The sequence below is a fragment of the Biomphalaria glabrata genome, chromosome 9 (assembly GCF_947242115.1).
Source record: "Biomphalaria glabrata chromosome 9, xgBioGlab47.1, whole genome shotgun sequence".
NCBI lineage: Eukaryota > Metazoa > Mollusca > Gastropoda > Planorbidae > Biomphalaria > Biomphalaria glabrata.
Genome location: NC_074719.1, coordinates 297488 through 324505, shown reverse-complemented (window position 1 = coordinate 324505; position 27018 = coordinate 297488). Strand labels below are relative to the sequence as shown.

Genomic DNA, 27018 nt, shown 5'->3' with positions numbered 1-27018 from the left:
TTATATGTTTTGGCAATAACCCATTTATGCCAAGTGATCCATTATTGGAACACTGATCCCCTTGGTACTTATTTATATCCTACTGTTCTAGTCCACCACGGGAATGTGCTTTTTTTATTCAAATAAGCTTTCATGGAATACCCCTTACACACAGTGGTAGTCACAGCATTGCAGAGATAGGTATTCTGCAGCCTTGTAAAAAAGTAATGAACATTTTCTGAACATTTTTGAAACCTATGAAGGTTAATGAAAATAACTTTCATGAACTTATGTCAAGTACTAACAATTTTTTTGATCTATTATTTCTGTAATACTGATGCTGTGAAATGTTATGATTGTTGGATTAGTTATAGGCTTCTAATTTTGTATGTTCCAGTATCCAGGCAAATCCAGTATCACTAATAATAGCTATTCCTTTTAAACCTGTAGAATCTCTCTGGGGATGAAAAACAGAAGCACATAATGTTTAAGTGTTGCAATGAGACCTGATCGCTTTGTAACCATAGTTTCAAACTTGTATGACACTGAAAATGCAAATTTTCTAATCTGTGACCTCCCATAAAAGAACTTAATGAACTCAATACAGAAAATTTAATTCAAGTAAAATATAGATTTATTATATTTCAGCCTTGATTAAATTATCCATGGTACATTAACATGATTGTCATGGGTGCAAACAATTTATTTGTATAAGACCATTCATTTTAGCTTCAAGTTGGTCTGGTTTAACCAGTCTAGGAGTCTATTTTTCTTTTTCTGGTCTCAGCAATATTTGTAAAAATGCCCAGATAATAATTATGAAGATTACAATGTCAGTGCGATTCTTGTTCTGCAGTTTATTGGATAATACTATTTTGTGTTTAATACCTTTTTCACTAGCATTTCACTTTTGGTTTTGCCCAATTCAATGAAGCAACAGGTATAGTTAGAAGTATCGCATTGACAAATTGCCATATGTTGTGCTCAAGAAAGTAGAAAGAGCCACATTATTTGATCTTATAAAATACAGATGTTACTTCAAAAAGAAAATGATTATGTCCTACGCGTGTCCCTAGTCAATCTAGTCATGCATATTAACCAATGACCTAAATTCTGCCAAGTCACTGGTTTTCCTGGCTAGCTCAGGCAACTCATTCCATGCTCTAATAGCATTAAGGAAGAAGGCGTATTTGTATAAATTTGTCATAGCATATGGAACAAGGAATGTGTCTTTATCTTTGTGCCTCTGAGTATTTTATTAGGGTTTGTTTTTGTATTTGAAGATTATGATTCATTGTTTTATGTATAATTGCTTCTTTACAATTAATTATAAAATCTAATTGATGGCAAGGGCAACATTGTTTGCAGATGCTATGATAAGTGTTGTCCATGAAGGTGTTGTTTATCCCCAGTGTTCTATCAATGATTTAAAAAAAAAAAAAACTAAAAAAGAAAATCCAAGTACAGCAGCTAAACATTATTAGAGTCTAAAAGCATTTCATTGGAGATGTAGACAGAGCTGATAAAAACATTGATGAAAATATTAGGCATCATTCCTTGGAAATGATAATCAAGTTCTTCATTGTTATGTTTTGAACTTGTTTCTCAAAATAAATGGCATTTACATAAAACACATTATAAAAAGCTTGTGGATCTTCTGCAGTTGGTGACTTATTGCATGTTATTGTTTAAAGAACCATGGCCAGCCTTCTGACCTAGGCGGAAAAGAAAGACATTCTCAACAGCACAACAATGAATCATGTTATGATAACCTGAATGTCAAACAGGAAAAGCACAGTGTGCGCAATGTTATAAAAACAAAACATTTTGTTATGAATAATATGTTACCTTATTTGTGAAATCACACTCAGCAGCAGGTAATACTTTTATTTATTGTTGTAGTGAATTGCTTAGAGTTCTAATTTTGGAGCAACTCATAACTCAAAAATGGAAGAGGATACAGCTTTTTTGTTCTCTTCCAATTCATGTTTCTTAAATTTTTTTCTACAAAACATATGTGAATTTCATGCAGAAAAATACTCAACACATTGCAACCTTTGGCATAAATGGGTTAATATTTAGTCCTAGAACAGTTCAGTAACACTTACCTATATACTTAAGTCTTTTATTTTTACTTTGAGTTTTAAAATTTAAAAAATCGACAAGTCTGGTTTATGTCTTCTTCTGTTTATGTTGTTATTTTAACTGTGTGCATGCATTTTGTGTTCCATTTCCTTGCACTATGTGTCTTTAAGTCTAGAGAGTTTCTAGTGTAGACTTAGTCAAAATGATTAACAACAAAACTGGACGAACAATTTAGTAGTATACAGATCTCATCTCAACATCTACTGTGGTCGTCTAAATGTGATCACGGTTCTCGCAAAACATTAATGAACATTGAAGCTTTGAGTGCTAAAACAAATTATAAATAAACATAACCTGTAACACTGTAACATATAATGATAGCAGCACTAAGGTAGCTCATTTGTGTCATTAATCTAATTACTAGCACTTCAAAAAAGTTATCTGTATGCAAATGCTTTTTTTTTTTGGAGTGCGGGACAGAGAGTGTTAGAATGATACCTGGTCACGGCGAGACGATGGTGCCGTGTCAGTTTAGTGGTTTGAGTTCTACAAGGGACATGTCTATATTTCTTCATATTTTCTTCTCTGTGATTTTTTATTTCAGTATCTTTGGACACCTCTTGAGTCCACCCAACTCTAATGGGTACCTGACATTAGTTGGTGAAAGTAAAGGCGATTAGTCATAGTGCTGGCCACATGACACCCTTGTTAACCGTGGGCCACATGACACCCTTGTTAACCGTGGGCCACATATATAGGCCACATATATGATATAAAGGTCATCTGTCCTATAGATTGCAAGGTCTGAAAGGAGAACTTTACTTTTTTACTCTTCTCTCAATAACCTTGGTAGCTTAGTGCTGCTTTTATCATAGGTTATGTGTCGTGATTCTTTAAATAAGTCATTCTACATTCATATAAATAATAGTATAACCAAATACAGTTGGTACAGGTGCAGGTAAATGGTAAAAACTTAAGAAGCAATAATACACAGAGCACAAATTTTAAACTAAATATGTAAGGAATATTTTTTGTAACTGAAGAACTACTGGTCTTTAAATACTTAACAATTTTCTATTTACAGCTATTATTGAATATATAAACATACAAGCAGACAATTTAATGTTGTAGTTAATTCTGTTCATGTTTAGTTACATATTCTACTAATATATGCATGACTAAATGCATGACGCGTAGGACGTAATCATCTTCTTTTTTGAACTAACGTCTGTATTATATAAGATAAGATATATAAAAGGTGCACAGTAGATTAAATAGTTATAAAATATTGACTATAAATATTGAATTAAAAATCCCTCCTCTGTTTCTCCAATTGAAATTGACCATTCTTTCTGAAGCTATGTGTATGCTGCCAAAGACATAATATAAAGTATTCAAGCACTTGCTATTATAAAGTGGAAATATTTTACCGCTATAATTAAGTTTGAATGCTTTACTACTATTTAGCCTGATTCCGCCCAATTCTTATAGAAGTACCTGACAATAGTTGGGGAAAAGTCATTTCAGTTGGTTGTTGTGCTGCCCACATGATACCCTTATTGTTAACCATGGGCCAGAGAAACAGATTACCTTTACATCATCTGCTCAATAGATTGCAAGATCTAAAAGGGAACTTTATTTTTATTTTTTTTTACTTTAGACCACCATATTAGGCTACAATAGTTAAGTCCCACCTACTACTAATCAAGTAGATTTCTAATTGTTCTAGAATTGTAGACCAAGAAATAGAATATAGACCTGCTAAAATGTAACATTCGCATCTCGCATTGGCCTCTTTTAATTATATTAAGTTTTGAAAGCGAAATATCAACTCTTGAAACATATTACTCTGCTCTTTGGAAGAGGGGAGGGGAGGATGTGACGGCCAAACGGTCATGGGCTTGACTTTCGAATCGAGGTCCCAGGTTCAAATACCAGAAAAGAATGAAAGACTATTTGAATTTTTTTTATTTTTAGGACGCCCCTGAGTCCAGCCATCTCAAAATGGGTACCTGACTTAAGTAGGAAAACGTAAAGGCAGTTTGCCCATAGATTTTGTTCACCTGCAATAGCTATGTATGTATGAAGACATCCTCGTTGTGAAATAACACTTGCACTGTTACGGATTTGTCTTCTCTTTACACATCTCGAACCGTTTGTAGCGTGTAACATGGCAGAACTATTCTAGAGGTGTCACCTCGAGGGCATAGCATGTAGCGTGTAACATGGCAGAACATTCTAGAGTTGTCCCCTCGAGGGCATAACATGTAGCGTGTAACATGGCAGAACTATTCTAGAGTTGTCCCCTCGAGGGCATTACATGAAGCGTGTAACATGGCAGAACATTCTAGAGTTGTCCCCTCGAGGGCATTACATGTAGCGTGTAACATGGTAGAACTATTCTAGAGTTGTCCCCTCGAGGGCATTACATGTAGCGTGTAACATGGCAGAACTATTCTAGAGTTGTCCCCTCGGGGGCATTACATGAAGCGTGTAACATGGCAGAACATTCTAGAGTTGTCCCCTCGAGGGCATTACATGTAGCGTGTAACATGGCAGAACTATTCTAGAGGTGTCCCCTCGAGGGCATTACATGTAGCGTGTAACATGGCAGAACTATTCTAGAGAAGTCACCTCGAGGCCATTACATGAAGCGTGTAACATGGCAGAACATTCTAGAGTTGTCCCCTCGAGGGCATTACATGTAGCGTGTAACATGGCAGAACTATTCTAGAGGTGTCCCCTCGAGGACATTACATGTAGCGTGTAACATGGCAGAACTATTCTAGAGGTGTCACCTCGAGGGCATTACATGTAGCGTGTAACATGGCAGAACTATTCTGGAGGTGTCCCCTCGAGGGCATTACATGTAGCGTGTAACATGGCAGAACTATTCTAGAGGTGTCCCCTCGAGTGCATTACATGAAGCGTGTAACATGGCAGAACATTCTAGAGGTTTCCCCTCGAGGGCATTACATGTAGCGTGTAACATGGCAGAACTATTCTAGAAGTGTCCCCTCGAGGACATTACATGTAGCGTGTAACATGGCAGAACTTTTCTAGAGGTGTCACCTCTAGGGCATTACATGTAGCGTGTAACATGGCAGAACTATTCTGGAGGTGTCCCCTCGAGTGCATTACATGTAGCGTGTAACATGGCAGAACTATTCTAGAGTTGTCCCCTCGAGGGCATTACATGAAGCGTGTAACATGGCAGAACATTCTAGAGGTTTCCCCTCGAGGGCATTACATGTAGCGTGTAACATGGCAGAACTATTCTAGAGGTGTCCCCTCGAGGGCATTACATGTAGCGTGTAACATGGCAGAACATTCTAGAGTTGTCCCCTCGAGGGCATTACATGTAGCGTGTAACATGGCAGAACTATTCTGGAGTTGTCCCCTCGAGGGCATTACATGTAGCGTGTAACATGGCAGAACTATTCTAGAGAAGTCACCTCGAGGCCATGACATGTAGCGTGTAACATGGCAGAACTATTCTAGAGTTGTCCCCTCGAGGGCATTACATGTAGCGTGTAACATGGCAGAACTTGATCGTTGTGCTGGCCACATGACATGCTAGTTAACCGTCGGCCATAGAAACATATAACCTTTTCAACATTAGCCCAAAATAGACCACAAGGTCTGATAGGATTACTTAACTACTCTGCTCATTTCAATATTTCTCAAAATTTCTTTCATAATATTATGTTGACGGAACATGATAAATTGATAAAAAAATATAAAAAGACGAGTTTTTTTTTAAGGCCTATAGCTTAATTCAAATTTAATCAAGAAACAATCTATGATTTTACAATGTAGAATTTTAATTGTGACATCATTGACAGATCTTGATAGATCTACAAAGAGCGGCGAAAACTTTATTCAATTTGACTTGCGTGTCCGAATGGTGTGGGCATAGAAAATGAAATCTAGATCCTTGTGATTGTCAAAAGAGTTGAGCCGAAGCCTGCTTGAACAAACCGTTCTGTCTGAAAGAGGTCCAAGTCAATGCCTACGTAAGACATTGCTGTTTCCGATCGCATGGACTAGAATACATGGCCGAAGGCCGAGCAAACCGGGAACACCCCGCCATTTCCCTATGTTTTACCAAGCTAACCGTGCAGGACTCGCCATTATTGTAACGGTCCCTTGAGGAACGGCACATGGATTATCGACAGGGACGTGGAAACTTTCAACTCCGCACCGTGCAATGGGAAAGCTCTCGCATTCCCTTGGACACTCCCACAGGAGTTTTGTTTTGCTATTCATTTAGCCTAATTACTTCCTTAAGTAATCGTTTCCACCCAGTGTGCCACTTTGAGGCAGAATAGCGTAACCGGGGAAATCTAGATCTACTTGTTTTATAGCGCTCGTCATTCTTTATATTGACCTAGGTCAGATAGTAGTCTAGATTATGCTGACAATAAATGCGTATTATAGCCACGGGAAATATGCATTCCTTGTTAATCTTCGGACTCGAAGAGAAGCCTTATTATTGTAGAAGAAACAATTAATTGACTAGATCTAGGTTTGTCATTTATTTTTATGCTACAGGTTTAGTGAGTTTAAGTTATCAGAAGTAGATATAGTCTATATTCTCACTCTAGATCAGCGGTTCTTAACCTTTTTAGCTCCGCGACCCCCTAACACAACTTTTCACTAGGAGGCGACCTCCCAACCATAACAAAAAAATTTGTCATGGATGCAAGATCGCCAGCTATCCGGCATGCCGGCAAAATCGAAGTAAAAAAAAAAAAGCTTGCCGGCAAATGCCAGTACGACTGATTGCCGGCTCGGTATAGGACTTTTTTTTTTTTCACATTCACGTTTTGATCTTTCAAACTAAAACTTAATAAGTCGAATTCAAAGAAAGACAGGAAGTTACAATTCTTAAGTTACGGCGCATGCACTTTTTTCCGAACTTTCGCTTTTTATCAAAAACGTAAACAAAATTTAGAAACAATTCAGTAAGGCCCCGGCCTGAGACGCCTAATTTAGTAAGATCTAATTCTAATAAGTTTGATCTGCCGGCATAAAAATTGAAACCAGGAAACCAGACCTAGAGGCTAAATCAAGTCTAGAGATCTAGATTCTAGATCTATTTCTACATTTTAAAATTATTTTAGAAGTTGAACGTATTTACCCGAAAATGAAAATGCGAAATTACCGTAATAACCGTATCATCGTCGTATGAATAATCATGATGATGATAGTTATATAGATCTATATTTAGTATATATTATTAGATCTATATAGTCTAAGTCTAGTCTAGATCATCTCAGTAGATGATAATGATAGATCGATGTCAATGATTATTAACTATAAGATCTAGATAATTTGAATATTTAGTTAGAATCTTACAGTAGTTACAATCTACCACTAGCCGACTAGGTAGGTCTAGTCACTACTAGTACTACAGTAGAGTTACGAGAGTCTAGTCACTCTAGACACTCTAGTGACTAGTCCCTGGGCAGAAGCAGCGTAGATCAAAAGTAGATTATTATAATCTATTATCAGATATAGATCTAAAAAAAAAAAATAATATTCTACTTTTAAAGTCTAGATCTAATTAAATCTAGATTTTAGATCTATTTCTGGATCTAATTATAAAAAACGTATTTTAAAAAATGCAAGACTCTACTCTAGATCAAGTAGATGATTCTAGCTAGGGCTAGTCTTCTATCATTACTAAATTAGTGTCTAGATCAAATTTCAAGATCTAGATCTAGAACTAAATCTAGAGTAATTTGGATTTAGGTTTAGGCTAGACTGCCGCTAGACCTAACTAAATCTAGAGAAAATATAATATCTAGTTAACTAGTAGCTCTAGTGACACTCTATTCCTAGACAAGTTAAAGTCTAGACTTAGACTCAGAGACTATTGTGAGTATGTCTAGATCTCTAATCTAATACTTAATACTTACTAGATTCTAGATCTAGTTTGTTTATTAGACCTAGATATAGATAGGTGTAAATTGAAGGATCTACTCTTTTACTATTATAGAATTAAAATGACATCTTGATTAGATCTAGACATTCTTGATTATCTAGTTCTAGTATAAAAATCAGTCTAAGTACTCAAAGAGTTAGAAGATCCAGTTAATTAGCTCTATATTTGATAAGATCTACTGACTACTCTGTCAGCCAATAAATATTTATAGATCTATTAGATCTTTTATTTAAAATAGAGTTAACTTTTAACATAGGTGCTACAAAGTTTGATTTATACTAATATAGTAATATAGACTATAGTAGTAGTAGGTAGGCCTATCTATGTGAATATTATATATAAAAAAATGAAATGTTCAAACATACATGTAGATTATAGTAATTAAAGTAAAAGCTTAGAATTTATAGTTTGTATTTAAAGATATATATATATGTGTGTGTGTATATATGTTATTTATGTTGTGAAGATATGACTGCAAACAATTGATCCAGAATTTTGTAATTGACATTGAAGAGAAATATTTAGATGCATTGCTAGATGCATTGCTATTGACGTTGCTAATACATGTCGATAAATCATACAGTGAATTAGGATGAATTCTTATGAGGACTCATTCTATACCAAAGATAGAACCTCTAGACCGACATCCAAGCATACTTAGAGCACCATCTGTTCAGATGCCACAATTATTTTTCCAAGAAGTCTTTTGCTTTTTCAAATTTAACCAACTTTGTCAATTACATCAGGCGCTGTAGAGGTCGTTTATAGAGTTTTGCATTGAAACTAATCTTTGAAAATCTCCTTTGTGTATACTGGTATATCTTACCGGAACTAGTAATTGTGAACAATTTACAACGCCTGTGGATTCATCAAGCTGGATGCTAAATATTGTAAAAGAAGCAGATATCATTTCCTTAATATCAGAAGACATGTCAACTAATCTCCTGTAAATAGTGTCATTATTTATGCAAATTACACTAAATTTATTAATAAATTTGGCTCCAATCATATCTTTAGCCACTGACAATAACTGCTTGGTAGTGGTGTGAGGTTTCAGAACTCTGGCGATTCTGACAGCTACCAAACAAGAAGATTCATAGGCTGATATGTTTCAATTATGGTACTTGCCATATGAGTCTAAACCATCTAAACTAAACCACTGTATGTCATAATCGGCAAAGTTCGGATGTTTGTTCGACCTCAATACATATGGCAGAGAGAACTTCATTACAAATGTTGCATCAGGTTTCTGCTAAAACTATACCGCAAAAAAAAAATATTAAAAAATCGTCATTCTCTTTTCTTTTATTAACCTTCTTTTGTTACAAGTCCGTGTTCATGAGTTGTTTCATAATGAACTTTTTTCCATTGACTATAATACGATGGCGTATTTATTAATTGAATTTTCTTCACGACGTGATTATATCTTCACCAAAGAAATGTTTGATCCCACAATGGTGTTTCGATGCATTGATAGACAGTAAATTTATTTCTTGAAAAATATATTTTGCAACAACAAAGATGTGGTCTGTAACATCGATTTTTGAATGACAATTATAAAAAAAAAGAAACACAAAGAAGAACAAATAAAAATAACAAACTACTATCAAACAAGGATGTTACATTCACTAAAAGTACCCTCTGTATCGTCTTGCAATATATAGGGTATGTCTATGTTATATGTAGGTCACAGCTGGGACTGCGCAGCCATGGGAAATACTGCATTCCTCACTAATCTTAAAATTCAGACTCGAAGACTAGCCTTATTATTATATTTGTCACCGCCACTTTTTTTAAAAATTGAAACTTGACGATCGTTTCTAAATTTATTTGGTAATAATGCTATTTGAGTAATGTCCCATCTCTATAATTTGCAATATAAATCTATATCCACTGTGGTACAAAAATGTTACAACACATAAGAACAAAAAAAACTAGCGATAAAAATTATAAATCCCCCCCCCCCCAAATCCAATTTTCTGATGGTCTTAGGCGACCCTGTGAAATGGTCATTTGACGTCCAAAGGGGTCGCGACCACAGGTTAAGAACCCCTGTTCTAGATCTAGGTTTATAGTTGTAGTTGTTTATAGTTGTACAGCATTCTCAACATTTCTCAGGGGACTTTTTGCTTATACACCGTAATATTATTCTTGACAACGGTAAAAGCATCAGTATGGACTATGGTGGCTCACATTGTTATGATTGTATTTTCTTTCCTTTTTTAGATAGAATCTATGTCGAAAGAAGAACGAGGTTAAATGACGTTCTTTTGTTCAACAAATGAAAAGTACCAGTATTAAATATAACTTGATTATTGTACTTTTTGTGTGTAGATTCTTTATGATTTTACATCATTGCATTGATTTCATTGAAATAACAAAACATTAGACTTGATTAGAATTAGATCTAGACTAGTTACTAGATTGACTAAGATTGTCTAGATCTAGTATAATAAATAGTCTAAATTTAAATAATAACGTAGACGTAGACCGTAGATATGAGTTATTAAATCACAAAAGTAATTGCTTTTTTTTTTATCAAGACTAGATTTTTTTCTAAATGTTTGATTAAAATGTATTGTACTTTATTAACAGTACAGTCACTGAACAATACAATACCGAAAATAATAGGCCTACTATGCCCTGCACTTTGCCGTAAGATGCACTACAGTCCTTATATGCACCTAATATTTTGAATTTAGGCCATATATTATATCATATAATCCATTCTATCATTATCAAAAATGTGTATAAGGCTAGTATACACTGTACATTTTATAAAAAGATCTTTAAAAAGGTAAAAGGACACCTTTTACAAAAAATATTAAAAACTTAAACAGGCCTTTCAAAGGGCCTATTCAGTGGTCCACTGGTCCAGTTGTAGTGTCTACCCATCAGGCATTTGAACATTTGCCAGAATGCCCATTAAGCCAGTCCATCTTTGCTTTGATAGTACTAATGACCTCTCTTGTAGAAATAGCTATATGAAGAGTGTTGTTAAGAATAGTATAGTTTAAATGAGCGTGTAGTTCGTTTCATGAATCAGCTGGGAAAAACAATTACTTAGCAGAGTTTAAGTCACTGATTAACATGCATGACTAGACTGACACATGAAATTCATAATTAGAAAGACATAATTATCTATTTTTTGAATAAATGTAACCTATATAATTAAATAAGAGGGACACTTGGTTTACTGTGTTCTATTATACAGGAATTGAGGTACCATTTTTAAGAGCCTTGCTGTTTTCTGTATCTAATCTTTTGTATAGTTTAGACTTTATTACTGTCACTTCAATGTATTTTGTGTATGACTAGATATAAATTGTATTTATTTAATCTGCCTTTATACAGTTTGATTGGGAAGCTTCATTTCAGAATGTTAATATTCTACAATCTATCATTAATATAATACTGGAATTGCTTTATCAAGTGTGATCTTCACCGTTTAGAAGTTAATAGAACTAAGCACCTTAACACACTGCAGCTAGTTCTAATTAACCCATTCATAAGTTTTCAATTAACCAGTAATTGTAAGTTGCTTGCTTGACATAGAGCTCTAAAAAGGAAGTAAACATTAAGTAATTTTTTAATTGTATACTTCAAATTAGTTTTTAAAATAGCCCAAGAAAGCTAACTTTAGGTCAAAAAATATTTATTGTCCTCAACTTGTATAATTTTTTTTTCCTGTGGTTGCAAAGCATTAGCAAATATTTCTATTTTCTATTCTATATTTCTAGCCTGTAATGGTTTGATCAGCTAGCCCATAAACATTATAGAAAACTTATGGCTTGAAACTTTGATTTCATCTTAAGAAATTTATGCTACATGAGATCTTACAACTTTGTGTTTTAGGAATTCCTTTGTTAGTTGAAAGGAAAGATGAACAATTAGAATTAATATATCATTAAATTAACTAAAAAATTACAATTATTAAAACGTGTGTGCACACTAGAACAACTCTAAGTACTTTTAGGCTATACATTATTAACATTATTAGGATTTGCTACTTTACAATATGGAATTAGGCCTGTAAAAAAAATGTTAAGATTCATTTTGTTTTGCGTATTAGGTTTTTTATAGTGACAATAACATCATCATAAAAACAAAGACTAGAGTTTTAGACATGAAATAAAGACAGTTCATTTGTTAGCTTCTTTGGATTCTTTAACAGAATTTAGGACTTTTTTTAAAGCTTAGCTCACTTCGTCTGTGTGTGTCTCCCATTTCCTTTTCACGGATCAAGTTGAAATTTTAAACATATATTCCTTGTCAATGACAATACATGAATTAATGAATCCAAATATAAAATATAGAAATGATGATTACATCCTATGCATCATGCATCTAGTCATGCATGTTAACCAATGACTTAAATTCTGACAAGTCATTGGTTTTCTTGGTTGGCTCAGGCAACCCATTCCATGCTCAGTCACCACCATCTTTGTGAATGGTACTATTAGTCACCACCATCTATATGAATGGTGATTTAAGTCACCACCATCTGTGTGAATGGTACTATTAGTCACCACCATCTGTGTGAATGGTACTATTAGTCACCACCATCTATATGAATGGTGATTTAAGTCACCACCATCTGTATAATTGATACTATCAGTCAACAACATCTGTATGAATGGTACTATCAGTCACCACCATCTGTATGGTTCAGTGTTTAATGTATAATTGCTAAGAATGGTACTGTCAGTCACCACCATATGCATGAAGGGTGCTATAAGTCACCACCATCTGTTTGAATGGAGTTGTCAGTCACAGCCATCTGCATTATGATACTATTAGTCACCACCATCTGCATGTCACTATCAGTCACCACATTGTCAATGAATGGTACTATCAGTCACCACCATATGCATGAATGGTGCTATAAGTCACCACCATCTGTTTGAATGGAGTTGTCAGTCACCACCATCTGCATTAATGGTACTATCAGTCACCACCATCTATATGAATGGTACTATCAGTCACCACCATATGCATGAATGGTGCTATAGGTCACCACCATCTGTTTGAATGGAGTTGTCAGTTACCACCATCTGCATTAATGGTACTATCAGTCACCACCATTTGAATGAATGGTAATATCAGTCACCACCATGTCCATGAATAATACTATATGAATGGTACTATCAGTCACCACCATATGCATGAATGGTGCTATAAGTCACCACCATCTGTTTGAATGGAGTTGTCAGTCACCACCATCTGCATTAATGGTACTATCAGTCACCACCATCTGCATGTCACTATCAGTCACCACCATTTGAATGAATGGTAATATCAGTCACCACCATCTGTATGAATGATACTATCAGTCACCAGCATCTATATGAATGGTATTATCAGTCACCACCATTTGAATGAATGGTAATATCAGTCACCACCATCTGTTTGAATGGAGTTGTCAGTCACCACCATCTGCATTAATGATACTATCAGTCACCAGCATCTATATGAATGGTATTATCAGTCACCACCATATGCATGAATGGTGCTATAGGTCACCACCATCTGTTTGAATGGAGTTGTCAGTCACCACCATCTGCATTAATGGTACTATCAGTCACCACCATCTATATAAATGGTACTATCAGTCACCACCATATGCATGAATGGTGCTATAAGTCACCACCATCTGTTTGAATGGAGTTGTCAGTCACCACCATCTGCATTAATGGTACTATCAGTCACCACCATCTGCTTGTCACTATCAGTCACCACATTCTGAATGAATGGTACTATCAGTCACCACCATTTGAATAAATGGTAATATCAGTCACCACCATCTGTATGAATGATACTATCAGTCACCACCATCTGTTTGAATGGTACTATCAGTCACCACCATCTATATGAATGGTACTATCAGTCACCACCATATGCATGAATGGTGCTATAGGTCACCACCATCTGTTTGAATGGAGTTGTCAGTCACCACCATCTGCATTAATGGTACTATCAGTCACCACCATTTAAATGAATGGTAATATCAGTCACCACCATCTGCATGAATAATACTATATGAATGGTACTATCAGTCACCACCATATGCATGAATGGTGCTATAAGTCACCACCATCTGTTTGAATGGAGTTGTCAGTCACCACCATCTGCATTATTGGTACTATCAGTCACCACCATCTGCATGTCACTATCAGTCACAACCATTTGAATGAATGGTAATATCAGTCACCACCATCTGTATGAATGATACTATCAGTCACCACCATCTGTTTGAATGGAATTGTCAGTCACCACCATCTGCATTAATGGTACTATCAGTCACCACCATCTATATAAATGGTACTATCAGTCACCACCATATGCATGAATGGTGCTATAGGTCACCACCATCTGTTTGAATGGAGTTGTCAGTCACCACCATCTGCATTAATGGTACTATCAGTCACCACCATTTGAATGAATGGTAATATCAGTCACCACCATGTCCATGAATAATACTATATGAATGGTACTATCAGTCACCACCATATGCATGAATGGTGCTATAAGTCACCACCATCTGTTTGAATGGAGTTGCCAGTCACCACCATCTGCATTAATGGTACTATCAGTCACCACCATCTGCATGTCACTATCAGTCACCACATTCTGAATGAATGGTACTATCAGTCACCACCATTTGAATAAATGGTAATATCAGTCACCACCATCTGTATGAATGATACTATCAGTCACCACCATCTATATGAATGGTATTATCAGTCACCACCATATGCATGAATGGTGCTATAGGTCACCACCATCTGTTTGAATGGAGTTGTCAGTCACCACCATCTGCATTAATGGTACTATCAGTCACCACCATTTGAATGAATGGTAATATCAGTCACCACCATGTCCATGAATAATACTATATGAATGGTACTATCAGTCACCACCATATGCATGAATGGTGCTATAAGTCACCACCATCTGTTTGAATGGAGTTGTCAGTCACCACCATCTGCATTAATGGTACTATCAGTCACCACCATCTGCATGTCACTATCAGTCACCACATTCTGAATGAATGGTACTATCAGTCACCACCATTTGAATGAATGATAATATCAGTCACCACCATCTGTATGAATGATACTATCAGTCACCACCATCTGTTTGAATGGTACTATCAGTCACCACCATCTATATGAATGGTATTATCAGTCACCACCATATGCATGAATGGTGCTATAGGTCACCACCATCTGTTTGAATGGAGTTGTCAGTCACCACCATCTGCATTAATGGTACTATCAGTCACCACCATTTTAATGAATGGTAATATCAGTCACCACCATGTGCATGAATAATACTATATGAATGGTACTATCAGTCACCACCATATGCATGAATGGTGCTATAAGTCACCACCATCTGTTTGAATGGAGTTGTCAGTCACCACCATCTGCATTAATGGTACTATCAGTCACCACCATCTGCATGTCACTATCAGTCACCACATTCTGAATGAATGGTACTATCAGTCACCACCATCTGCATGTCACTATCAGTCACCATATTCTGAATGAATGGTACTATCAGTCACCACCATTTGAATGAATGGTAATATCAGTCACCACCATCTGTATGAATGATACTATCAGTCACCACCATCTGTTTGAATGGTACTATCAGTCACCACCATCTATATGAATGGTACTATCAGTCACCACCATATGCATGAATGGTGCTATAAGTCACCACCGTTTGTTTGAATCGAGTTGTCAGTCACCACCATCTGCATTAATGGTACTATCAGTCACCACCATCTGCATGTCACTATCAGTCATCACATTCTGAAAAATCTAAAGTGGGACCCATTCAGGTCTATAATTCAAGTTGTCATTGAACGCTCTTGCATCTAAACAAAAATTATTATCAAAGAATAAGAGTTACACTGACATAAAAATAGAATGCCGACCAATGAGTGGTTCTGTTTTATTCTCGTTAAGATTGATTTTGATCAATTCATATTTTTTTCGCCTTATAACTATTTTGAAAATGTCTTGACCACATAGTCCTTGCGGGCCCCTAAGACCTTGTAAGGTGGCCATAGATTTTTAGCTTATGTTTTTTTACTATAGTTAGCAGGTCAGCTCCAATACTGATGCCCCTTTTAAAGTTTTAAGTTAATAAACAGATTATTGATTGTTGCATTTTCTCCATTATGTTGCCATCTATTTACTAAGTTGTACGTTTTTCAGAAAAGTGAAGACTGTGTGTGGAAGTTTGCCAGAGGCAAGCTTTGGATTTCTTTCATAGAGCAAAGGACAACACTCTCAATACCTTTTGATATCATTCCAACACCTATAGCTGTGGTGAGACTATTTCGAGGTCTCAGGAATGTATTTCTTATCAATTGGTAAGTTTGTTTATTACTGTTACTAAAATAGCACTGTTGGTAAATAAAATTTTAATTGAATATGGACACTATGTCAAATAAACATTAAGTGGGTAAAACATCCACTCACTACATAGAAACTTAACTTTATTTGAATATTTTTTTTATTTTGTCTAAATATTGTTTATAGAAATTAACACCATAATATTTTTTAAGATGAATGTTTGCTGTTGTATTTAGAAATGGTAAATCTTCACAGACATTGCAATGTTATCTTTTGAATTTATTCCCTAATCAGGTAATCATGCATCACGTGCCCTCAGATATGTACAAAAAATGAAGTTTGAGAAGAAAGAGAAAGGATCAAGATGGTATGCTTTGAATTCTACAAATTAAATCCTACTTTACTTAGTTAAAAAATCGAGTTTATGTGTAACTACTATGATTCTACAAATATTTTTTGTTTGTTTGCTATGCACAGATTTACAAGACACTAAAGTTATCTATCAACTATACTCAATGTATGAATGACTTGCAGCCAGACTAGAATTATAGAGAAAGATGTTTTTCTGCTGGCTAAACATGTATGGGTATGTTTGTCTGTCTTTTATTATGTCTATCTAAAAAATAATTGTTTTATAAATGCAAAAGTTTGCCTAAGAAATAGGAATGTATGTATAGAAAACAAAATAATTTGTATCTTTTTAAAACAATAATGATAGTAAGATGGGTAAACAAAAGCTACTTAGTTATGTGAGTAAATGTGTGTGAATCAGTGATTATATTACAAAAAAGCATCATTTCAATTTTTGAGACAATTTGAAGAGATCAATGGCTTGATGCTCAAAGTATTGAGTTGTGTGTTCTCTTCATCACCTTCACCTACCCCTTAGTCTGTTCAACCATTGGGACACCTAACAAGATCTGTCAAATGTCTTTCTCCATTCCTCTCTGTCCTTTGCTTTGGATAGAATTTCATTCCATGACATGCCTGTCCATTCTTTGATGTCTTCCCATCGCTTCCTCTGTCTTCCGTTTTCTTCTTTTTCTGGTATTTTTTTCCTGAAGGAAAGTCTTAGCGGGCCTGGAAGACCTGGCCATAGAGTTTGAGTTTACTTTTTTTTGACAGTGGTTAGCAGGTCATCATATAAGATAAGATAAGTTAGGTGATACTGAAGATCTTTCTGTAGCATCTTAGCTCCATTGCTAGGATCCCTTTCTCTAGATCTGCAGTCAGCATCCAATATTCGCATTCATATAAGGAATGTGGCCGTAACAACATCAGTCTGATTTTAGTGTCAAGGGCTATGCCTTTGTCTGTCCAGATTGTTTTGAGTTTTGCAAGTGCTGCTGTTGTCTAGGCAATTCTGGCCAGTAGTTCCGGTTTTGGTTTCTTCATCTGAGACAAAAACTCCAAGGTAAATACCTTGTTGCTCTCTGTAAAGAAGTTAAAATCATTAAGGCAGTGCCAGAGGTGAAGTTATGCAGTTATTCTAGAACTTTGTTACAAAAAAAAAAAAGTTCATTAGGCTTTCTTAATTGGGTTAACCTTACTTGAATGAAAAAAATATATGAAAGTGTTAAAAATTTATTGATAATCACTGTTCAGAAACCAGAAGTAAGTCCTAATCATTCTTCATTGTATTACTCAGGGTCTGTTCCATCACATCCAGTCAATAAAGGAATAATATCTATGATGTCAGACAACAATAAAGATCCATTTCTGTAGAAGAAGATCTCACTACCATGAACACTCTAGGGCTAGGGTGAGTTGTGATAAAGACCTAAACAAACATTACAAGGATATGCTTAGTGTTAGGGTTGTGTTTTTACATATTAAAAGACCTCTTGGGGTTAGGCCTGGGCCCCCTGAAAGATGAGTTCACACAATATCAGGATAGCTCTAAACAGTAAACTTAAAAGAATATTAAATGCAATAATTTACAATAATGAGGATTAAATAGCAAAGTCATTTAAAAAAATGTTATACAAGCCATTAACTATGGTTGAGAGTTTGCACTCATGCATAAATCTATTTCAAATTAAGAACCATGCATATGTCAGCATTAAGTGTGTGTTGACGTAGTATTATAATATTACACGTAAGACTGGTTACTATTAATGCAAATGTCATGGAATGCTGGGTTTGTGCTTCCTGGAGTCACACATGACAAACATAGATATTACAGACTGACTTAAATCCACTTTGGCAGGCAAAATATAAAGTTTATTTGATGACAATAATTATACTGCACTCCTTGGCAGTTACATAATCCAATACAAGACATTATCACATCCGCATAACAGCAGTATCATGTATATTCAACATGTTAAGTTTTCAGAATAGACTACAAGTAAAGTCCACATCACTTCGGGTAGCAAATACTTCAATACTACAGAACATTATCTACTAGAAATATATATACTGTCTCAAGTGACCACTGGCTTCAACTGCCCAAAAGATACTACTTAACTCAAAGTTACTACTCGACTCTCTAAGTCACTACCGTGCAGACTGGACCAAAAGATACTACTGACTGAACTAAAAGTCAATTTAGTCCTTACTTCCTGTTTCTACATCAGGAATTTCATGTGTCTTTTTACCCTCTTAACCCGAGGTGAACATATAACAGGCAATGTCAACCGAGACTGTGATCATAATTTACAAAGATTTCTAAAAATATTTTAAATTTATTCATATTTTTTTTATTACATTCAGCCATCACTATACTATTTAGTAAATGAATCCTGAGGGAAAATTTCCCTACAACTAATTAATATTTTTTCGTCTCTGAGTATGTCTTAGTTTGTTTTTTTTCCCATCATTTGATATGTCATAATTTAGGCTTGAAAATAAAGTCTTTTAGTCTTTCTTCATTCAGCAATTCCAGAAGATGAGCATTAGAGCTCCACCATCTTCTTCATATGAAATATATGTGAAAAATGGTATTTGGAAGTGGCTGAAATTTTATAATCATCTTAAAATGTTACTTTACTCTCTTTGATTGTAGTAGGATACACACACACACACACAAGAAAAGTGATCCAAAACTATTAGCTAACAAATAACCACCTGGATTTGATGGTATTCAAGCTAGATTACTCAAAGAACTAGCACCAGTGTTCAAAATGCTTTTTCGGGCATCAAATTATCAGGGTAGAGTAGCAAAGTAGATAAACTGCAGACCAGTATCACTCATCAGCATCACATGTAAAATACTAGAACACATAATGTGTATGAACATCATAATTACTTAGATTAACATAATGTCCTTACTCTATGACAACATGGTTTTAGGAAATCTAGGTCATATGTAACTCTTAATAGGTCTAATTGATGACTTTTCAAAGACTTAGATAATAGTGAGCAAACATCATTTTATTTTGACTTCTCTAAGGCATTTTGACAAAGTTCACCACCATAGTTTGCTTACAAAATTAAACAATTGACTTTACCTGTCCATTACACCAATGGATCCAGGATTTTGAAAATAGTTGTAGAATAAACTATAATAATAATGAGTCCAAATCATTACCAAGCTAACTCATGTGTACCTTAAAGAACAGTTCAAGGTCAACCTGTGTTTCTAATTTACATAAATGACCTGGGTTCTACCTAGATTTATAGTTTAAGCCCACTTTACAAGCTTTGTTTAGTTTATTTATACTATAATAAAAATGTTAAAAATCATGAACAGCATACATTTTTTTAAATTTCAGAAATATAAATGTAAACCATCTCATGGCCTCATTGAAGTGGATAGTATACTTTAACTGTTTGCTTATGACAATTATCAAAGTCTTAGCCCTGTCCCTTTTTGTACTCTGAACTATGACCTCTAATAGAGATTAGTTTTTCAAGTGAAGAGTTTTCGGACAATTCCTAACTGCCAACTAACATGATTATGATGATCATCTTTCTAACATAAACTCACATGCCAACCTATCTAGAGATATAGACATTACATAATATTATGGAGTGTAGGTTAGTTTTACAATGATGAAATCATAGGAATTGTGTATATGTTATTTTACAAACTGAAGAAATGGTTTTTCAACAGGAGACATGAACTACATGAAGACAATTTTGGGATGGAGGAAACCACACAGAGACTTCAATGGGGAACAAAAGTCAAATGGAGTGTGTTCAAAGTTAGCATTCAATTCTTGTCACTCAATTCTCCATGATATGTTTACAGGGAGACTAAACATTTTTGCAATAAAATTTATTTATTTTTCTTATTTTTAATTCATTCATTTTTTTTATAGCATTAATTAACATTAATTTGTGACTCCCTTGTTTTGTTTTGAAACTTCCTTTAGAAATGAAGATTATTACATTCAAGTCCAAACCTCCCACAGGACTTGGAGGATGGCAGCGGGTAGAGTTCAAACTTGTAATCATCATGATGACAGTCCAGAGCACATACCACACAACCAGGCAGCCCTCTGCATATAACTTAGTATAACTTAAGAATACATTTAAGATTGGGTTAGCTTTTTGGAGTCACATATCAAAATTGCATCAACAAATAGCATCCAAAGGTTTTTTGAATATTTTGAAAATGCTGCTGAGGAAAATATTATTTTGTATTAGCAACTAATTATCACTAGCAGTATTATTTATGACATCTTAAAACACCAGGATGGTCTGCCTAGTCGTGTGGTTTGCACGCTGGACTGTCATTCAGATTTATCGATGATCCTGGGTTCAAACCCTGCCCGCTCCCATTCCCCATCCTCCTGCAGGAGGTTTGGACTAGGAAGTAATTATCTTCAACTCTGAAAACATTTTGCATGTCATCATTTTATTATAATCTAGATGAATATAATGAATACTTTTGACAATGGTAATAATCTGACAGCACAGAAATAACAATGGGAATCTTGTAATTGTCTCCAATGACCAAGTAGAATTTTTACTACTACTTCAAAGACTTGAAAGTATTTGATAGATTTTGATGAAATGAACATGGGAATCATTGGATTAGGACCAGAGGGATTTTTTTTCATATATTGACCTTGATCATTGAGATTGAGCTGAAATTAATTTTTTTTTTTAAATTTCCCCAGGGACATGATGCCAGTAAAATGAGAAAATAGAGTGGAAGAGAGTCCAGAGTTTGTTTTGCTCCCGATTCAATAGAGAACAAAGTTAAGATTAGCAATGGAGATAAAAGGAATCTCTAAAACAATAATTCTTATCAAAATCCAACAATCTCTATTCAAACTATTAATCTAAGCAGTAACATGACAACTAGTAAGTGGCTTCTTTTTTTTTATTATGTGCAATTTAAGAGATATTTCAATAAATGATTTTAATAAAACTCCATTAAGCGTAAGGATGGCAGGATCACTATGGAACAACCTGTTAACTACCTCACCCTAAGGTCAACAATCACAAAGAGGAGTGGTTCTACCAATGGGCATCAGGAAACACAGGCAGAGCCATGTACAAAGAAATCACCATGCCAAACAAACTGGACAATATTAACTTCTTCCCCTGCAAAGAGCAATCTACAACCTTCCAACTAAGAACAGGACAAACACCTCTGTTAAATTACCATCTTAACAAGATAAATCCCACTCACCTACCTCTTTGTAGACACTGCAACCACCCTTATGAAACTGTAAACCACATCCTCTTTGAATGCCCCTTCCTAATCCACCTTAGGCAGACCCTAGTAACATTTCAAACCAACATAACCAACACCCTGTATGGCAGTGCTAAACAACTGAAGACACTATTTTTCCTTGGCACAGTCTGCAAAAGAGCTCTGAGCTCAGCAGCAAAAAGCTGGCTAGAAAGAAGTAGTAGTATATAAGTATAAATAAAAGTTCATTTAAGGAAAATGTACTAATCTGATGTAAGTTTATTTATAATGTTATAGATTGAACCAAAGTGTTATAGTCTGAACCAAAGAGTGAAGCTCACGTGAGGACAGTTTTCAACACTAGAGTTACAGTACTAGTCCTCGGTGGAATCAAGGAGTCATTAAAGAATCATTCTGGAAGATCAAATCAATACAAGCACTGAACAGCAGGTGAATCCTTTGACATCTGATAACTACCATGTCAATAGCAAGTTTATTTTTATTAAAGACTTTAGTTATCCAAAACATTGATGCTTCTTTGAACCACTCTCTGGGTAAACAAAACTACATAAATAGTTTATAATTAGATTTAACATTTCTTATGTGTCAAAGTGTTCTATGCATTACTTTACCTTTACCTATCCCTTAGTCTATGGGACCGTTGGGGCACCATGCAAGACTTGTCGACCATTTTTCTCCATTCCTCTCTGTCTTTTGCCTTAGTTAGAACCTCTTTCAATGGCAGACCTGTTCATTCTTTTATGTTATCCTCCCATCACTTTCTCTGTCTGCCTCTTCTTTTTTTCCTGGTACTGTTCCCTGAAGGAACGTCTTTGTGAGCCCCGAAGATCTTGCAATATGGCCATAGATTTTAAGCTTGCATTTTCTTACAATAGTTTGCAGGTCATCATGGGGTCCAATCACTGCAGTAACCCTGTCTTTAGTCTCTTGGTTTGTGATGTGGTCTCTGAATGTAATACCTAGGATTCTTCTGTTGTAATACCTAGGATTCTTGTGTAGAATTTCAATTCCATTGCTAGGATCCTCCTCTCTAGCTTTGCAGTCAGCGTCCAAGACTCACAAGCATATAAAAATGTGGCCATGACCAGTGAGCGCATCAGTCTGATTTTGGTGCTGAGGGCTAAGCCTTTGTCTTTCCATATTATTTTAAGTTTTGAAAGGGCTGCTGTGGACTATGATATTCAGTCCAGTAATTCAGGTTTCGTTCCCTCATCTGAGACAATAGCTCCTAGGTATTTGAAGTGGGTCAAAATGCTCTTTTGAATTTAATAAAGACAAGCTACAGGTTTAATTATTGTTAACTGCATTTATCGACTGGTTGTCAGTAAAACCAAGACTTGGTAGAATTTAAGATTCTATATATATTGTTACATGGTGCAGCTTTAGTGAAATCCAGCTAGTCTGTAGAACTGGCATGTCAAACATTGTCCACATATTTTTGTAATTACTTTTCGAAGTTGGTATATTTCTCTTCTTATAGGATTTCTAGAGCTAGATATATTCAGTAGTGTCCAAACTAGTTTAGCATGAATTCCCTTATCACTAAGACTTTAAACACATTATATTTTATTTGTCAGCTGAATACCTTCATTATCTCATTAACAATTGTTCTGATCAAGATGCAGACCAAGTTCTCTAAATTAGATCAGCTTATAGACTAATGAAATAATCTCCTATAAGTTACAGGCAAAACTTAAAGTCTACATCAAATTTTTTTTCTTTTGGATAATATTACAGACAGGAATGGAAAATATGGCCAACAGATCATTTGTGGTGCCCCAATGGTCCAACAACTTAGGGCTAGGTGAATGTGATAATACATAATAGGTTAGCTAAAACTTACAGGTTAATTCAGGAAATTAAGTTAACTTTCTAATTATTATTTTTTTTTGTACTAAATCTTTTTTTTCAAGTGCTAATTTGATTAAACTATATAAAAAAATAGCTTTCAGTTCCAGTATCTACACTAATCTTCTATGTCTAGGTCATTAATTGTAAATGTTTTTTAGATAATGATGCAGAGTATTTCCTGGTGATCAAGAATTAGGAGCTGCACACAGTTTAATGAAACCATATTTTAGGAACAGATAGAAAACAAAGAACTGCAGCAAAGATGGCCTGTTTTTATTCTTCTTCATGGCAAGTAGATTTTTAAAGCATTATGATATAGTTCCCCTTTTAGACCTTGTGGTCCATAGGGCAGATGATATAAAGTCATCTGTTCCTTTGGCCTACGATTATGGTATAGCTATTTTAAATAGATCTTTCTATCTTTGAATGAATGCATAATAACAAAAAATAGGCAACATAAGAAATTAGATAAAAATTACCTAACCAAAAAACTTATTTAAGCATGTTAATTAAAAATGTTGTCATTAGCTTTTTTTTTTTATTATCCTTTTTTTTTTTAAATAAGTTTTCCAAGATTACATTTGAATACAGCTTCATTCTAATCACTAAGGATAAAGGACTTGACTTAAACTTTTTGACTCCCAGCAGAGCATAGAGCTGCCGCATCAGTGCTTCACATTCTGAATCTGTTCTGGGCTATTCCCCTTGCTTGGGTCCATTTCCATCCTGCCAACTTTCCTTCTTGGTCTGCCGGTTTAATCCATGTTTGCATGGGTCTCCTAGACTTTCTCTTCCTCTCTGGGTTCCAGTCCAGTCTTGCAATGTTGTCTGCTGTTCTTCCCATTGTGTGCCCAATGCATCCCCATGTGCATCATTTGATTTCTTGTTCTATCTGTTTACTTTTTTGTTTCTCATAGGCTGTAGTTTGATATTTTGGCTTAATGAATAAGGTTTATACCGTAATAATTTCAGTATTCTTCTCAAAAGGTTGGCTGATTGTTAAAGGGCTTGGTTTCTGAATCTAAGGGTCTTGGGTTCGAAGATTGGGATGGAGTTTCTAGAATGACCCTGAGCCCTAATACGTACCTGACATTTGTTGTTGAAAGTAAAGGTGGCAGGTCATTATGCTTTGCACATGACACTCTTGCTAGTCAATGTTAACTGAATATGTTACTGGCTATAAATCAGTCTTTTACTATTTTAACAAATTTTAGGTGCTGTTAATTGGTTCAGTTATCTATGCAATTAAACTAGAAAACAGGGTCAGGTTAAAATAACTATGTACATTTACTTTCTATCGCAGATAATCCCAAACTAACTTATTTTATCATCAATGTACCAGCTGTCAGCCAGGTGCTCCTGTGTATATGAAGACAGCTCCAAGTTAGCCACCCTTCCAAATCAGTCAATATTCTTGGACCCATTATGTGTACTCCTCAAAAGTTTTATATAAAATAATTTGTTTTTAAAACAAAGCTAGACATTAAATTCAGTTGTGATTGATTTCAGCCCACCGATACAAGGGACATAGTTGCAAGTATAGCAGCAAAACAAACCCTCAATAAACAATAACTATACTTTTAGACTTAGATCCTCTCCCTCTGGCGCATTGGGTAGCAAGCTGCCACCAAAAAGATCTGTCATTGGCAGAAGCCTCTTCCCTCATACTTATAGAAATATAAAAATATGCTGACTTCTAGAAAAGAGAAAAATGGAAAGACAAACTAAACTTTGTCAATGTATTTAAAAAAAACAATGTTGAACCAGCTAATAGTTGTCATGTCATCAGCCAGCCACCTTGGCATCAGTACCAAGATTGACTGCTATCCGAAAAACTGCCAAACCAAATGTTAGGCATTATCATCTTTGTCTTGTAGATGGCATTCAAAGAGGATGCAGTTTAAAGTTTCATAAGGGTAGCTGACTAAACATTAATGGGGAAGTGGACTCAAGATATGGATACCATCATTTATATTACATTGAACTTCTGCATTATCCTTTTTATATTTTTCATTTTAAAATATAATTTTTTATTTGTATTATTTTATCTTTTTTTTTTAGATCAAAGGAATGTACATGCTGCTGATATAGAACAAGTTTCTGACTGCTTCCAGATCAGTGTTCTTAGTTACGCTAATGATCTACTATTGCACAATAAATAAGCAAAGTCCTGAAAAGCCTGCAGAATCTGGGAGCACACTTTAGTTAATAAGCAGGGTGTCATATGGCCTGCACAATGATCAACAGTTAGCAGTAAAGACTCCTTCAATGAAGCAGCCCTATTTACGCCAAGATAACAATGTCTTTTTTAGTACTGTATTGTATATTATTTTACACCTTAATTTTTAGTCTTAACTATTGGTCACTGTAAAAAAAAACTAAGTAAAATATTTTTAGAGCTATAGCGAGTGTAATTTGTTTTTTTTTAAATCCAATGTAGATAGTTTTTTTTTTAATGGGATTGTTCATGTAAATATTTTTCACAGAGTTAAAGTAAAGGCATTTTCTGCATGGATAATAAAGGTGTTATTATTAATAGTAGTAATAGTATTATGAAATAAAAACTAAAGAATTATGTTAAGACATATTTTATAGGAAGCTCTTTAATAGCATTCAACAAATTACATAATTTACTAGTAGGAATACTATAAGTGTGCAGTATATTTGCTACACTGTAGCAAATAAAGGCCTACCATTATCTCTAATATTAAAAACAAAAATTTAAAAAAAAATGCCTTATAATATTAATAGCATTGTAACTAACTAAAAGCAATTAAACTATTATTGAATACACAACAACAGTATTGACCATCACTGTATTAGTTCACATTGTCACATTTTTAAGCTTAATTGAATACTATCAACTATTAATGCTTAACAGACATCATCTTATTAAATTTTACATCCATAATAAAGAAAAGCAATTACACAAAATATTTTCCAAGACACACACAACACATAAGATTGTCAATAAAATGTATGGTTCTTATTTTTCTTAAAGACTTCTCTTTAAAGTTACAAATAGCTACATTGGAACCATTGGTTACTTTTAATAAACAATTACAAGCCACTTAGGTTAACACCATTTTTAAAGATAATTCTATCAATTACAAAATGATTAATCATTACTGACATCTCAAGATAAAATAAAACATCTAACTTCATAAATTGGT

At 34.8% G+C, this 27018-nt stretch overlaps 1 long non-coding RNA gene across 1 annotated transcript in view; it reads left to right on the top strand.

Moving 5' to 3' along the window:
* The window catches only part of LOC106059612 (uncharacterized), a 63541-nt gene extending 39408 nt beyond the window's left edge, over positions 1-24133 (top strand). The window contains exons 9-18 of the long non-coding RNA XR_008779801.1: positions 16243-16400; positions 16678-16750; positions 16861-16969; positions 17705-17797; positions 18032-18145; positions 20441-20531; positions 21453-21639; positions 22271-22423; positions 23732-23821; positions 24004-24133. This is a non-coding gene — a long non-coding RNA (uncharacterized LOC106059612). The remainder of the gene's footprint in view (positions 1-16242; positions 16401-16677; positions 16751-16860; positions 16970-17704; positions 17798-18031; positions 18146-20440; positions 20532-21452; positions 21640-22270; positions 22424-23731; positions 23822-24003) is intronic.
* Positions 24134-27018: the final 2885 nt, after the last annotated feature.